General features: G+C 33.3%; 1 protein-coding gene across 2 annotated transcripts in view; it reads right to left on the reverse strand.

Annotated features, from left to right (window-relative positions):
• LOC118195197 (voltage-gated potassium channel subunit beta-2-like) overlaps positions 1-16701 on the reverse strand; it is a 610691-nt gene that overhangs the window by 30588 nt on the left and 563402 nt on the right. The gene's annotated exons all lie outside the window — the stretch shown is intronic.

Raw genomic sequence — 16701 nt, forward strand, 5'->3', positions numbered from 1 at the left:
ATTGAGTAAACACGTGCAACTGCGTTCTGCTAGAAAAATGTTTAATGCAAAAACCGAACAGCGAATCAACATCAAGTTTCTTCTGAAAATTAAGAAATCAGTCACGGAGGAAATATTTCAAATGTTAACCGAGACTTATGGAGATGAAACTTTGTCTCATACACGTGTGAATGGCATCAGCAGTTTTCAGGTGTAAAGGACAGCTAGGAAGATGATGAACATGCTGGGAATCAATATTACTACACTGAGGTACTAAAGGAACTTTGAAAAAATTAGGGAAAAAAAGCCACAGTTGTGGAGTGATGATTGGTTCCTCCCAACGGGTTGCACCCGGACAATGCACCTGCTCACACGACCCTATCTGTTAAGCAGTTTCTAACCAGCAAAAACATTACTGTGATGGAGCATTCTCCTTATTCACCTGATTTGGCTCCATGCGACTATTTTTATTTTTGAAAGTTAAATCTTACTTGAAGTTATTTTACCTCAGCTGAAGAGGTTCAGGCAAAAAAGGAGAATCTTCTGAAGGGTCTTCCAAAAACCTCGTTCGAGAACTGTTATCAGCAATGGTAACACAGAAAGTGCCTGAATGCTGAAGGGAACTATTTTGAAGGTGATAATGTCACGGAGAACTTATTCTGTAAATACAATGATTTATCGGACCACTCTCTTTTGTGTCACACCTTGTATAGTTTTTCTTCCTTACTTTATTGTTGCATTGCTTTATATTCTTTAACAAAGGGCCACTGGGTCCCCTTGATAAGGTTAACAAATTTTCCAGCCAAATAAGATTAGGTTTTCGTTTTACTTGATTAAAGCCCTCGAAGCCTTTTGCCTAAGGGAAGAAATGCCTTTATGACTTTCTAAGAGAAACTGGCTTGTGTCCACATTATAATTGGGAAAAACCAAAGAAACACCCATGCAGCCAACCCATTCGGGATCCAATCCGCGGACTGAACTACTTGTTTTTAGTGGTCGGTCGTAACGCCTCTCAGATTTATGCCTGCATATATTGAGCTGATTGCCGGACAGTTGCTTTGACCTTTTTTTGCGGGCTTCATAATAATCATTCCGCAGCTTTCTTTAACCCTTAGAAAAGAGAGGCCTTCACTAACCTGTATGCTTAAAATACCGAAACGCCCTCTTTCGTCCATTGCTCATCGAGTCCGGTTACTTCCCTTATTGTCCATTAACGCACAAAGAGGTATGAAGATTTTAAATGGCATCCTTTCTACCTCCTAACAAAGAAGCTTCCATTAGCCTTTTAGGAGACGTTGTATGCAATAAACTAATACAATGCATTTAGGGAAACTGCAGCTGCTACTGTTAGGAAAGAAAAACAACATCGCAATCTCGGCCATTGTGGCGGTTGTGGTCGTTTGAATGAAATGCTGTCTCGGGCGTTTCGGCCTTCAAAGGTTAAAAAATGGGAGAGTTCAGAATATGGATAACGATATCTTTAAGAATCGCGTTAAGACAAGCAGATTTTGAACTTGTACCTTATGAGAGTGAACTTGTACCATATTTACGCAAATATAAGACGCTTACATTTTAGAGTGAACATTAAGAATAAAAATATAGGTGAGCATTTGATGAGAGTACGGTTCTGATCAAATAATCACCAGTATTTTTATTCCATTTATTTATTTTTGCTTTAATTTGTTTCCGATTAGAAGGACAAGTTGATTTTGACTTTATACCATATTTACGCGCACATAAGATTCTCTTATATTTCAGGGTGAATTTTAAGAAATAAAAACATTTTGATGAGAGCATGGTTGTGATCAAAAATTCATTTACATATTTTTCCATTCATTTTTTATTGCTTTCATTTGTTTCAAATCAGAAGGAAAAGTAATCTTCAATTAAATATGCAATATTTTTTATGGTATACGAAGGAAAATTACCGGAAACTAACAATATATTATTACTTATTTCTTTCTAGGAATACCAATAATAAGTACAGTGGATGCAGATCTAAACTGAAATCGCTGAACAAACATGGCCGTTATAATTAGCTAGTTAATGCACACGGTTATAACTTGAATGGTTTGTTTATTATTTAAACAGTTCAATTATTTTATATAATATGATAATTAAATCTTCTTCCTCTCATTCTGCAGTATCATTTATCGAAATACTCGTTTATATGATCGTATCAAACTTAAGAACAGAAATAAAGCATTGTCTCATTGTCAAGTAAATAGGATATAACGTATTTACTAGAAAATAAGTATTTAAAAGATATATATGGCAAAAATCGTTCAAAAATAACAATGCAAAATATAATGATAGGCTTTATCTGGGAAAGAGTTGCGCGTTGAAATCAATTTTTAATAAATAAATAGATAACCTGAAAGCTTTCAGATTTTATAATTACGCACAAAAGGATGTTTTGTGGGTTACCTTTATTTATTAAATATCATGTTCTTGGCACCTCGGCACTTAAACTGTAAAATTCAATTCAAAGCAATATCAAAAAACATTTAAAAAGGGCATATCTTTACATTTTCCGGATACACAGTCTCGCGCGCTGGAGATAAAAATGTTTTTTTCGTACAGTGTTACCAATTGCTCGCTTTCAAATCGTTAAGTTTGTTAATCAAAAATTCGTTAAAGACATAGAAAATATGAAAAAGGTAATAAAACAAATTCCGAATTTGGGCTACCAGTTGGCCGTATTCGATCGGAGGACTACGTTATTTGAAATTATTCAATAACGTAGTCCTCCACCTCACTATTTGGTGTCTCTAGGTACCGTTGTTTTTTCATGATGCGAGAAATATACCTACATTCATTCAGATTCTTCATTATTTAATTTCTTTAAATATAATATTTGGTGACAACAATTTGAAAAGTGAAACTCCGTTTTATAGTGGACGACGCAAAATGCCAAATCAAAATTAATAGCCCTAAAAAAGTAAAGGGGAAAAACGAAAAATTCATGATTGTGCTGGTATAAATTTATTAGGTTAGGTTATTTAATTACGGCAAAGCCTCGAGGGCAATCTGCCTAAGTTGAGGGATGCCTTCGTGGAGGACTTTCTAAGGAAAACTGGCTCGTATACACGTTACACATGGGGAAAACCACGAAAACACCCATGCAGCCAGCCCGTTCGCGGGATTCGAACCTCGGACCGAACTACCAGGGTTCAGCGACTTTACCGCTCGGCCGCTGGTGGGCTGGTATAAATTTATAGAAAACAATTTAGAAAATATATAATCCTTCAACACACATCCACTAATAACAAAATAATTATCAGCTATAAGTGCCTCGGCATAAGAATTTTAAAGGTAGTAAATGGACGTTAGCAATAAGTATCTGAGTTCTAGGAAAAGTCCGTCGACATCACGTGGCAGAAGGGAGGCGAGTTTGCTGCTTCAGCGATGACAACCAGAAAGACAGTGTAGAGGCGGTTTCAATTTTCCGCTACTAGAAGAAGAAAGAGAGAGAAGAAATCTGTTAGCTCCTTCTTTTGAGTCAGCGGACACATAAAGATTTCTTCACAACCCACTTTTTCGTACTACGAATTTTATTATTCTTAATACTTATCCAAAAACGCGTCTATAGTTCTTAATACTAGTTAATTTAATTTGAATACGCACTTTTGATTTAATTTTTCCATTTTCTTATCATGTTCTGCTACTGAATCGCCTTAAACTAGTTTAATTTTGCACGTCATTTGGAAAGTTGTTTATGCTCAAAAACTAATTCCATTCCTCACGACAAAATACTTAGAATATAAAAATGTGATATGCGCAGCCGTCTGATCTAGTTAAAAAACAATATACGTAATTTTAATAATATTATTACGATTTATAAGTAATACACGCATTTTTTATTAAATAATAATTATTATTATACATTAGCTTAACCGTTTGACTGCTACTCGGCGCAAAAGCGCTGCGTTCATTTGTCTCGAAAACCGCGACGCAGTTAGTTATTTTAGAATGCACTCGTGTTACAAAGTACGCGTGAGGTCAGAGTACGTACGTTCACAACAACGGTGCAACAAAGACGCACTGAAACTCGCAGCGCAACAGTTTCCGAGTCAAATGAACGCAACGCTTTTGCGCCGCGTAGCAGTCAAACGGATAACATGATAAATATTATAAAATTATGGATACGTTGATTTTATGTTATTATAAAATTATGAATACGTTGATTTTATATTATTATAAAATTATGGATACGTTGATTTTATGTTATTATAAAATTATGGATACGTTGATTTTATGTTATTATAAAATTATGGATACGTTGATTTTATGTTATTATAAAATTATGGATACGTTGATTTTATGTTATTATAAAATTATGGATACGTTGATTTTATATTATTATAAAATTATGGATACGTTGATTTTATGTTATTATAAAATTATGGATACGTTGATTTTAATAACATTATGTATGTACATTCCGCAAAAAAGGGGGAAGGGGATAAGTTCTATATCTCCCGTTCTACTGGACGGATTGACAAAAATCGAATTGCATTTTTCATGTCTCGAAAGCTCGACTTAGGATATATATTAGATTTATATATAGCATTGTTCTAACATAGGTATTTTGACAAAAAAATCGGACTTTTTCTGAAATGACACGCCAATTTTTTTTATATATTTCGATTCTACGACTCAAATTATGCTTAGCTATGAAGTTTTGTAAAATCTGGTGCGAAATTTATGGAGAAATTCTAAAATTTATCTTGGAGAAATTTTTTCAGTTCGTGCCAAGAATAATTCACTTGGTGAACTTCTTAACATGTGGCAACCAATTTGCCTTTCCCTTCCTTTATGCCGTTGCGGATCAAAGGCACCTCGTTCCTACCTTTTTATATTGTGCATGAGCGGGGAAAAAGGTAATTCATTTCTACTTCCAAATAATTTTAACAAAGTGTCTAAACTACATTTGATGTTTTATCGCTTTCAACAAATATGCTAAATTTCAAAATGGGTCAATATTTAAATTCAAATATATATTCGGAAATTTTGAATAAAAAACTGTAATTTTTTGCAGGTATGCTTAGAAATACGTCTACTTTAAGATGATGGTAAAATTTTTCTAGATTACAATTCAAAAACGTTTTAAAAAATTTATATAAGTTATTTTAAAATACAAATTTTAAAAATAAATCATAAAAAATGGGTGAATTTTATTTGGAATGAACCTAAATTTCGAAATGTGGAAAGAGAGATTAAATAAGTTTAATAAAAAAATCTTATATGTACACCACATGACTTCCTTGTACGGATTATTAAATTATACGCATTTTTTCTTGCATTTTGTTTAAACTTATTGGATTTAATTATATCTACTTCGCCGACAGCGCAATAGAATAAGTGCATTCTTTAAAACTCACTCTATTTGTTTACCATAGCGAAACTCTGGCGCTAGGTTCACTTAACAGTAGTATGTTTCGTTCATATTATAACTCAGAATGCACAAAATATTTGTATCATTTAAAGAATTATCTAATCGTTGCCACATGTTCTATTCAAGTACTATAGTAAAGCTAGAACGATGTATAAAAGAAATTAAGCAAACAAAAAAAGAAACAGTTTTTCACAGACGATCGAGTATTTCTCATTCAATTAATTCAGTTCTCACTTCGCGACAAGGTAAAATACATTAAAACTCAAAATATGTCCACTAAAAATAACTAATTATTAAAAATTAAATTACTAATGATTAAAATATAAATTATTAAAAATTAAGTAAATCTTAAACACTTATTTCCTCGAAAAAATTCCAGAAATGATTAAGCATGATTTAAATCGCAATAATAAATAATAATCTTTGTTGTTGCGAAGCTACGTTTCTCTAGATTGGCAACAAATGCACTACTCAGCTGTTTCAAATGTAAACAAGCGATGGCCGCCATAAAAAAAAGGCTTAGCAGCACTTAAACAACTTTTAAATTGTTGATAATTCTAAAAATATTACATACAGATTTACTAAAGGCATAAACCCCTTAACCGGAAGAAAAAAACAACATAATTCAATCATTTTTAAAGAAAAAAATGTATAATTTACAAACATATAAGAGTAAAGAAACTGAGATCATTGAGCCGGGTAACGGAGTGGATATATTTATAAATATATTTATATACGTTTGGCGCGGCTGATTGAAACCAAAATACGAGGTGCACATCTACATGTTATAGTAGTCCTATATACAAAATTTCAACGTTCTGAGGCTACTCGTTTTTGAGTTATGCGAGATACGTACGTACGTACGTTCGTACGCACGTACGTACATACGTTCGTACAGACGCCACGAAAAATTCTCTTCAGAATTCATTTTAAAGCAGTTTTTTAGTTTTTTTGAAGGAAATGAGTCTTTTATTCAGTCCTTACGTACAGATATCACGCAAAAACATCGTTAAATTGCATTCGAAAGCGGTCAAAGTGGATATTTTCGTTGAAATATGCTGCCTGAAGCTTTTCGCGATTACAATACTTCCTTTTTACTTCGTACAAGGAAGTAAAAAGAGAGATTAATAAATATATACCAAACTCAATTAACATTGAGGAGCTAAAATTTTGAGAGCTGATTTTTTAAAAACTACTCGTGCGATTTTTACTAAATTTGGTAGTTTGGCGTAATTTGAGTCGTAGAAGTGAAGTATGGAAAACAATCGGTATGTTATTTCAGAAAAATAAAAGGGAATAGTTAAAAAAAATGGCACAGCTAAAAATATATCTCGTTCTACTAAGCTGATTGACGAAATTCAACTTTCGTTTTTCATGTTTGGATACGACTTAGCATAAGTATTAGATTTATATACAGCATTGTTCTAATATAGGTATTTTTAACACAAAATAGGACTTTTTCTGAAATAACCTGACAATTTGTTTCCATATTTCAATTTTATCACTCAAATTACACAAAACTACCAAGTTTTGTAAAAATCGCCCTAATAGTTTTAAAATATTAGCTCTCCAAATTTTAGCTGCTCAATGTCAATTGAGTTTGTACATAGTTATTAATATCTTTTTTTTAATCAAATTTATTTGATTCTTCCTTTTACATTTCGAAACTTAGGTTCATTCCAAATAAAATTCGCCCATTTTTTTATCATTTATTCGTAAAATTTGAATGGTTTTATATATTTTTCGAAAACAATTTTGAATTATAATCTAGAAAATTTTTACCATCATCTTAACGTAGATGTATTTCTAAGCATACCTGCAAAAAATTAAAATATTTTACGCAAAATTTCTGAAGATATACGTGAATTTATATATTGGCGCGTTTTGAAATTTGGCGTATTTTTTTAAAGCGATAACATTCAGGCACTTCGTCAAAATTATTTGAAAGGAGAACAATGTGACTTTTTTTCCAGTCTTTCACAATGGAAGGAAAAGGAAAATGAATTGCCATATATTAAGAAGATCGCCAGGTGAATTATTCTTGGTGCAAACTGAAAAAAAGGATTCCAGGATAAATTTGTGAATTTCTCCGTAAATTTCGCACCAGAACTTACAAAATTTAATATTTAGCCATAATTTGAATCGTAGAATCGAAATATGGAAAAATTGGTATGTTATTTCAGAAAAATTCCCATTTTGTGACGAAATACCTATGTTAGAACAATGCTATATATAAATCTAATATATATAAGTTGCGTTTTCGAGACATGAAAAACGCAATTTGAATTTCGTCAATCGGCCCAGTAGAACAGGAGCTATGGAACTGTACCCCCCCCCGCAAAGTACGTTACTATTTACATTAATATCGTGATCTCACCGAAGCTCAGGGCTTCACTTCTCATTTTCCTTTATAAGGCTATCTCAACTGGAGAAGCTTCATGTTTGAATATTTACATCCAAAGATGTCAGAACGGACATCTTTGGATGTAAATTTATATATCTTTGGATGTAAATATTAATAAGGGGACTCATTCAGAAATCTGGAAAGAGGAGTAGTGCATCTTCCATTGCATGACAGAATAACCAACAAAGTATCAATATTGTGATAATCAGTGGCTGTTTACTCAATTAATACGTGTAATAAAATATAGTTCTGCTATAATTAAGACACAGTAACACGCCGAACAAATACTAATTCAGAAGTCAAACAACAAAAAAAATTCTCATTTCAACACACTAAAAGGCACATTCTTGTTTTAGGAGATTATAAGAATTCTGTTGTCATTCCCTTCTTTTTATCAATTAGCTATAAAGTTGCACATATTTTGCAGAAATTTAACTTTCGAGTCGTTTATTCTCCCATCAATAAAATTCCGAGTTCCATACTCAAGGACCCCATTCCGGATATGAATTCCTGGGGTATTTATAGGATTCCTTAGCAGTGTGGTTTAATTTACATTGGCTAAATTAAGAGAGCCTTAAAATTTCGCGTCAAGGAACATGAGGCATATGTTAGAGAAAAAGAAACACAGAAGTCTTCTGTTGCCCAACATGGTTGGTCAGAAAATCACACTTTCAACTTTTCTGCTGCCAAAATTATTCAAAAAACATCTTCCATTGGAGAACTGGATTTTCTAGAGGCATTTCACATTCAAAAAAATCTTTCTGTTCTAGTTAACAATCCTAATTCCAATTCATCTTTGCCTTCGTCCTTTAAAGAAATTATGTTTAGCTCTGGTTTCATCAACAGATGGCGCCTCTAGCTTATTTTCTGTCTAGGCTTTCTTATCTTATCAGATCATTACATCCTATCTCGTTCATTTGCGTTTTTGCAGCTGAGGATGGTGGTTCGGTAAAACCATCGAAACTAGTCCTGTGAAAATTTGAAAATATAACGCTGATTTTTGTTGTTTGACTTCTGAATTCGTATAGTTCTGCTATGTTTAATTAGTTCTGCTAAATTTTTAATTTGGTATGTGATAGTTCAATTCAATTTAAATTTTATTATGCAAAATAATTACAAACCTAAAGTTTTATTTCATTTCTTTCTCTGTGTTTATGCAGCGTGTAACGAAAAATAAAATTTTCCGTTGCGAACAATAGCAGAAAAACCAGCTGGTGAAAACTTAGAAAAAATCTACAATATTTATTTCTGTTGCGAAGGGCAACACAATATTTTTTGTAAACAAATATACATTCCGCGAATTATTATTGTTTCTTCACAGAATGGCAACAGTAGAAAAACTTTTTTAGAAAACAAAGTCTTGCCTGCAGTAATAAAGCACACACTTTTGCTTGATACCATCATTAGTTCAACGAAAAGGCTTCCGCATAGCATCTTTGTTTTCAGTATATTTATCATTCAGTTTTAATTTTTAACCGGTGGCAAAATTCTATTCCAACACACACACAAAAAAAGATGCATCTGAAAATCAGCCGGTGTAGCAATTAATTTTAAGCCAAACGAAGCTCATTTATTTCACAGAGATAGAAAGATATATTTATTTATGTGGTTGTTTCAAAGGTTTAATATATATATAGGACAAAGGGTAAAAAAATGGAAGTAGTTAATTTAAAGGTAACAATGTATCCGTAAATTAATTTTTATTCATTTCGGGTTGAATTTCGGGAATTGAAAATGGATTTGATTAATGAATCCTGTGCTGTAATGTAACATTTCTAACAGGTTCTTTTAAATTGCATATTTTAATATTTTAAATTGCTATCTTTGTAATTAATTTTACAACCCAGCTTTTTACATCTTCGAGAGAAATCCCTTCTGAATTTTTACCAAAAAATCTTCAAAATACATGTATGACGAATGGCAACTTTAGAAAATAATCTCATAATGCTTTTTCGTCCTTTGCATGGCTTGATGATGCACATCCATAAGTGGAGTTGAAACAAACACCGATTGGGGTGAACTTATTCGTTCAATTTTTTAAAGGTTGCCAGAATTTAAAAAAATACTAATTTTACGTAATGTGAATAAAGTTATAAAGTTAGGCAAATATCTGTTTTATTAAGCAAACATAATAATTTCTCTGTTTAATTTAAGCAATATTTATATACCATTTAAGCAAAAATTGTTGCCCATGTTAATCTATCATTTCATTATGCATCTATATTACTGATAAAAAGCATTGAAAAATTACTGATATTTACATATTACAAGTTAAGTTTATATTTTTGCAGATATTTGAACCCAAGAATTTCATTGAAGGTTCTACGAAGGGTGTCTCGATCAAATACAGCAACAGGACATGCTGGCTTTCAATTCAAGCACAATTCGCATGTTACTTCTACATACACCATCTTTCAGGATTCTTCACAACCAGAAATCACTGGGATTAAAGTCCGGAGAGCGAGGAGGCCAGACAGTCAAAAACTTTCGCGTAATTACCCGATCGTCTCCAAATTGTGCAAGAAACAGTGCCATTTGTGGTTTGGAAATGAGAGGAAATGCATCATCTTGCATGAACATACACTGAAGTACCACTGAATTAGGGATAACTAGTCAATAACCACTTGGGACATCCTCTGGCATTCATACTGTCAGCCACATGATGAGGCATAGATTCGATAAGTTTGCTGAAGCATTCTCGGCTTGCCAAACATCGGATAGAGCTGATATTAGGAAGAGTCGCTAGTGTTGCGTGATGTGGTTTTACACATTTCTGCAAAACACCATAAAAGTGTTGAATAGAAATTAAGTCAAAGGCTTCTAAGTAGATAATTTATGATCGCGAAGTCAAAGTAATGCTAATCTAATCAGACAATAGCCATCCAGGACCTGTGAGAACTACGGTTAGAGCTAAACATCGCGGACGAAAACAATGCAGGGCGAAAATGTCGTGGTACAAAACATCGTGGGAGAAAAGAAAGCAAAGAGAGAACATCGCATTTCTAAAAACATCGTGGTCGAAAAAAAAAAGCTGTTCAAAATTTCGCAGTTTATAAACATCGTCATCGAAAATATCGTTGTAAAAAATAAAGTACCTACAAATCATCGCATGACAGTAACATCGCACGCATGCGTTTATCAAATCCCATGCTGACATATTGTGTAACTGACTTTCGTCATAACTAACAAATCGACATCCAAAAAATTGATTGCACTATACATGAAAATGTTAACGACACTTTAGGAATAAAGGAAAACAAAACAAAAATATAATTTTCACTAAAACAATATCATATTAATAAATGTGAAAGAATATAATTTCATAATTAACTAAGCAATTTTTGTAGAAGTAACCTCGTGCAGTTATTTCTTTTCCTTTTTCTAAGCATTTTTAGACTATTTTTCATAAATAAATATGAATAAAACTTTAGGAAAAAAGGGTTAATTTTAATGACATTTGTTAATTAATCACGTAAATTTAAAATTCTGTTAAGTTCTGTAAGTTGCATTAGTTTTCTATTCATTTTCAATTTTTAAAAATTCCTTATTTAAATTTCTTTATTTTTTTTTTTCAGCAAAAACTTATTAGTTCCTTCAAAAATATTAAATATAGAAGTAACAGAATCTCTCTTTCCTTCTTGCGATCCCAAATCATTATGAGAAAATGCATTTACAACTTTAAAAACCTGAAAACGCATGTGTGACATGTTATCATCATGCGATGATTTTTACCACTATATTTTAGACGACGATGTTCTTAAATTGCGAAGTTTTGAATAGTTTTATTTTTGTCCACGATATTTTGTACCATGATGTTTTAGAACTGCGATGTTTTTTCTTTGCTTTCTTTTCTCCCATGATGTTTTTGCCCTGCGTTGTTTTCTCTGCGACGTTTTTGTCCGCGATGTTTTTTCGGAGATATTTTAGGCGGACACCAAGAGGTGCAGTTATCTTGCTAGAATACTCAGCTTCCGTGCGAACGTCAGGACAACATAAATTAATGGAGATAATCACCTAGTAACTCTACGTACCGAATAATATTGAGGCAAATTGATACAAGTACCAAAGATCCCAAACACTGCCAAAAGAAAATACCCGAACCCACGATTGAGCCGCCATAGCCTTGTAGAGTTCCAATATGGCATGCAAGGTTTCTTTCATGAACCTGAAGCCATATCCTCAGCCTCCCTTCGGTATTATTTATTCGGAATCAAGACTTATGACTCCATACTACTTATTTCCAGTCCTCTACAACCTATTTTCTGTGGTCTGTTCTCCCGAAGTCCATATTTTGAAGCGTGCGTTGCACGATTCGTTTACTGACTATACGACTGTAGCCCTGATTCAGCTGGGTGGTTAAATTGATCTAATGTTTGGCTTCGTTGACTATGTACAATACGGCTGAACCTTCTGACAGCACACTCGTTCGAGGCTAATTGTTCTTTGCAATTTGCGCAATCGCTGTTTCTCTTTCCCACCATTCGTATGTTCTCGGTATATTCTTGACACTGTTGACCTTGCAAATCCTAACCCTCAGACAATTTCTGAAATTAAATGGCCAATGCGTCGAGCGCATACTATCTGTCCGCCCTCGAAACTGTCTAAATCAGAAGTTTTACTCAGACTGTTAATTGAAAGAAAACTGATTAACAACAATCATGATACTAGCTATGTATGCAATTACCACAACGTCTTCATGTGAGCCTAAATGAGGCGCAGTGCTACAAAATTTGCATAGACATGTCTATCCGTAATTCAGTGGCACTTCAGACTCTAAATATTCTTCTTCATGTATAGCAGGATTGGTTTGCTGTTGAAGAAATTCACAACAACAAGCGTGGAATAACTTTTGAGCGCCTTGAAGAGAGTTTTCTTCAAAGAAAAAGGGACAAAGAATGAAATCAGCTGTAAACCCATACCACGCAGTAATGTAATTAAGATGCACAACATTAGGACTTGCAGTACCCCACATGCGACCAGTTTTAAGTATTAACTTCTCCATTTAGGGTAACATGCGACTCGTCCCGCCATAAAAGATTTGAAGCCCATAGACTGTCAATGGCTATTTTGGCCAAAGAAGGCTAACAAAATTTGTGTTCGGTCTTCAGAATGCAATTCTTGCAGAACTTGGATACTGTGTGGATACCATAATATGATCGTAGAACTTTTCGAACTGTCGACAGAGACGAATCACGTGACACCGCTCGAGCACTTGTCGAAGAATATTGAGAACTAGACGCTCTTTCGACTGCGTTTTTTTTTTTTTTTTTCACAGTTTCATTTAAAGTCAATCCGTCCTCTTCTTTTCAGCACTCAACACTCTCCAGTCTCTTCAAATTTAGTAACTATCTTTTACAAGCCTTGCCTCGATATAGGGTCTTTTTTGTAAGCCTTTCAAGCGTTGATATTCTCGTAAAACAGTTGAAAAATTACCCGCTGCCCGCTGGCCTAATTGCTCGGTTTTCGTAGAAATTCTAATTTTAATTTTTACAGTTAAAATTAGAATGTTTTTTCAATTACACTTGCTGTTTTAAATTTTTCTGTATTTTACAAGTTTTAATGAAGGTGATTTGAGTTTTTATTATTCTTCCTTGCGCAAAGTGAGAACTGAATTGTTTGAATGATAAATATATCTCTAATGAAATTCGAAGAAATACATTTAAGTGAAGGGCGGCAAAAAATGTGCATAATTTAATAGGCCGGAGAAATAAGTCATGTCTTGTCCACATCATATATTTTAATATAATTGACAATATTAATATTCTCATTCAAAAGACACAGAAATAACAATGCATCTTAATATAAAAAATGGTTGAAAATATATTCTATAATCCGCCGTCAGAAAAGAAATATTCAATAATCACAATATTATAAATAAATATATTCGATAATGAATATTGGATAAATCCAAGAGTATTAAGTCTTAGAAATATAAATATTCCATAATCGCTTATCAGGAAACAATATTCGTCAATGAAAATCTAAATTAACATTAATTCTTAGTAACAGAAATATTGTATAATTAATCTTTAGAAAAACAATGTTTGATTATAATTCCTTAAAAATGTCGATAACCACTTGTTAAAAATATTCAGAAATGAATGGATAAAAATAAAAATGTTTTATCATCAAAAGCTAGGAAATAAATCGTATTCGAGAGTTAACAGTTTATCATAATGGAATATTCGACATAAAATCGTTTGGCCAGGAAATCATTCAATAATAAATCATTAGGAACAAAAATGCTCGATTTTATGACTCAAAAATTCCCCACAATCCATTTTAATTTGAATTAAAAATATTTGCTTAGAAACAAAATGTATTTATAACAACTAATTGGATGGGATGAAATGTTACCGCTGTTTAAAATTCGTCCGATATCGAATGATATAACTCGAAACGAACGTAGGAATATTTCAATTTAATTTAATTTATGAGAAACATTTAACTTACGTGTTGAATTGTAATTAGGAGTGGACGCAAAACATAGCTTTGAAACTGTAATTAATAAAGATGCTTGATTTGCTGTGCAGGTGGGGCTTGAATGACAATTCATTTATTTTTAAGACTTCTTATGGTTTTCTTTTTGGCAGACGATCATGTACAGGTTCTCTCTCGCAATATTTCTTTTGCATGGAACGGTTGTTGCAAAGCGAAGTTCCGTTCCAGATTAATTTGAAATGAGTTACCACGATAGTATTAGATTTACGCGAACATTTCTTTTCGCGTGGAACGGTTGTTCCTAAGGGAGTTTTTGTTTTAAAATTTATTCGGAGGGATCTACAACTAATCTACTAGCACATTTTTGCAGGTTGGTTTATAAGTAGGTTTTAGGCTTTTAAAGACATTTATCAATATGGAAATTATTTATGCTATGTTACACGCAATGTCTAATTCTTTATTTGTCAAGAAGAAGTTGTTTATGTCTATTTTGAAATTGATGTCTATTTTCTCAAGAAGACGAGAAAACTGTTGATATCGTTTTTCAGAACTGAACGAGGAAATCAAAATGCTTGGTGAATTCAAGTTTCTTAGCTTGCAACATTTTACGTTGCTATCAGTATTATACAAATATGTCACTACCAAAGACTTACGCTGAAGTTTTAAGTAATTCTTAAAACAGGATTTTTTAGATGTTTGTGTTTAATCTGCATTGTTATAAAACATACAATACATGTGGGAAGGAACACCATGGTGAGCAAGTTACATGGAGCAATATGCAGCAAGTATAAGAAGCGCCATTGCTTACGTTACATAATGAAACCAAGGTTAAAAACTATGAAACAGTATGTTTGAATAAGCGTGCACTTGGAAATATAGGAAGATAAAATATCTGAACTTCGTTCCTACGGATTTTACGGAAAAGAATACCCCACTGTTACATCATAAGGATTTCCTTTTAATTTCCAGTATATATATTTTTTTATGTTGTGCGGAACACTGTGCGGAATATGTACATAGCGGAAAATGTATGGAAAGCTCTTCAAAGAATATTTGAGGATTAGAGAGAGTTAACGAAGGCAGAGGTTTCACTTGCTAACTGATTTAAATTCATTAGAATGTAATCCTTTCTCCGTCTCCCGCTACAAACAAAGAAAACCATTGTGAGCTAAATTCGACTCCAAATAGATATGTCTTGAGGTTTCACTTACTGTTGAAGCCAGATAAAAGTTTTTAAGCCACACGACAAGAATCTCTGTTAGATCGGAGAATAATTGTTTTTACCGCACATCTGCCATTTTCTTGAGTGTTTGTTGTCCTGAGGTCTGGATACTGGACTTCCGGATTTTGTTCTATAAGTCATAGGTCTTCGCTTATGTAATAGGTATACGACCATGAAGTCTTTACCTATCTATATCTGTCCTAAGTGGGTATCCTAAAGTGAAAAAATAAATCCAAATCTTGGAACAAACCTGTGCACTTGAAGTGCTGAATCACATCCAATGTGGCGTAATGTAACACTGGCATAACTTGGGTAAAATAGCGATTTAACATATCTGAAGCATAACATTCATATCATAAAAGAAAATTTGCACATCTGTAGCATAAAAACTTTGGCATAACTTTCTCCTCGTAGGTGCTACGGCTGTAGCGTCCTTCTTCCTCCGTGTCTTGAAGCCAACAGAATACCGTGGGCGTAGTAGTTGAGGCATATAACAGAAGTGGGCGGAGCATAGTTGCACTGACCAGTCGTTTAAATTTTTAACACATAATACACATCAAAGCGCTGCCCCGGGGGGCGCAAAGTCCATATCGCTTTGCCAGCATAATTAAGTAAAGGTAATAAAGAGTAACTAATGAGAGTAGAAAAAACACTATATACACTATGTACATCGATCACCACATCTCGTTATAGTGTATCGTTCTTGGTTTTTTGCAGCGTTGAATGACTGTAAAATCTTAATCTCCTATGCTATGCGCAGCTTCATTTCCGTGATTATCACATTTGATGTAGAAATTATGTGAAACAATTAAGATCTCTATATCTAATGATTTGATTTTCATTCCACGATGTATTGCAGTGTTTCTTACAAACCACGGTGAGTCTGTAATAGTTTTAAGAAATTTATTTTGAAATCTTTGCAAAATCTGACGATTTGATCTGGCTGTAGCGGCCCATTGGATTTTGTTCTGTATATAGGATGTCTGGAGTATTTTGTTATTTAAGATAACGCTGATAATAATGCAATTTCCGCATTATATTTTCTTTTGTGTTGAAGTATACAATACTGATGTAGGTCATGGTGTAACAGTTATCCATTCTGTTACATCGTTAAGGCAGCAAATAAACTGAAATTTTGACACCGATGAATGCAGATTAGGTATAGGCAGAAGTAGGTGGGACACCTGGGTTTAGCGATTGGCCATACTGTAGAGTCCTCTTGTTCCTTTTGGGAGCATAAACTATAGATCCTACTAC

Source organism: Stegodyphus dumicola, chromosome 11 (genome assembly GCF_044657685.1).
Source record: "Stegodyphus dumicola isolate Sdum_Otavi_A_Nest chromosome 11, ASM4465768v1".
NCBI classification, from domain to species: Eukaryota; Metazoa; Arthropoda; class Arachnida; order Araneae; family Eresidae; genus Stegodyphus; species Stegodyphus dumicola.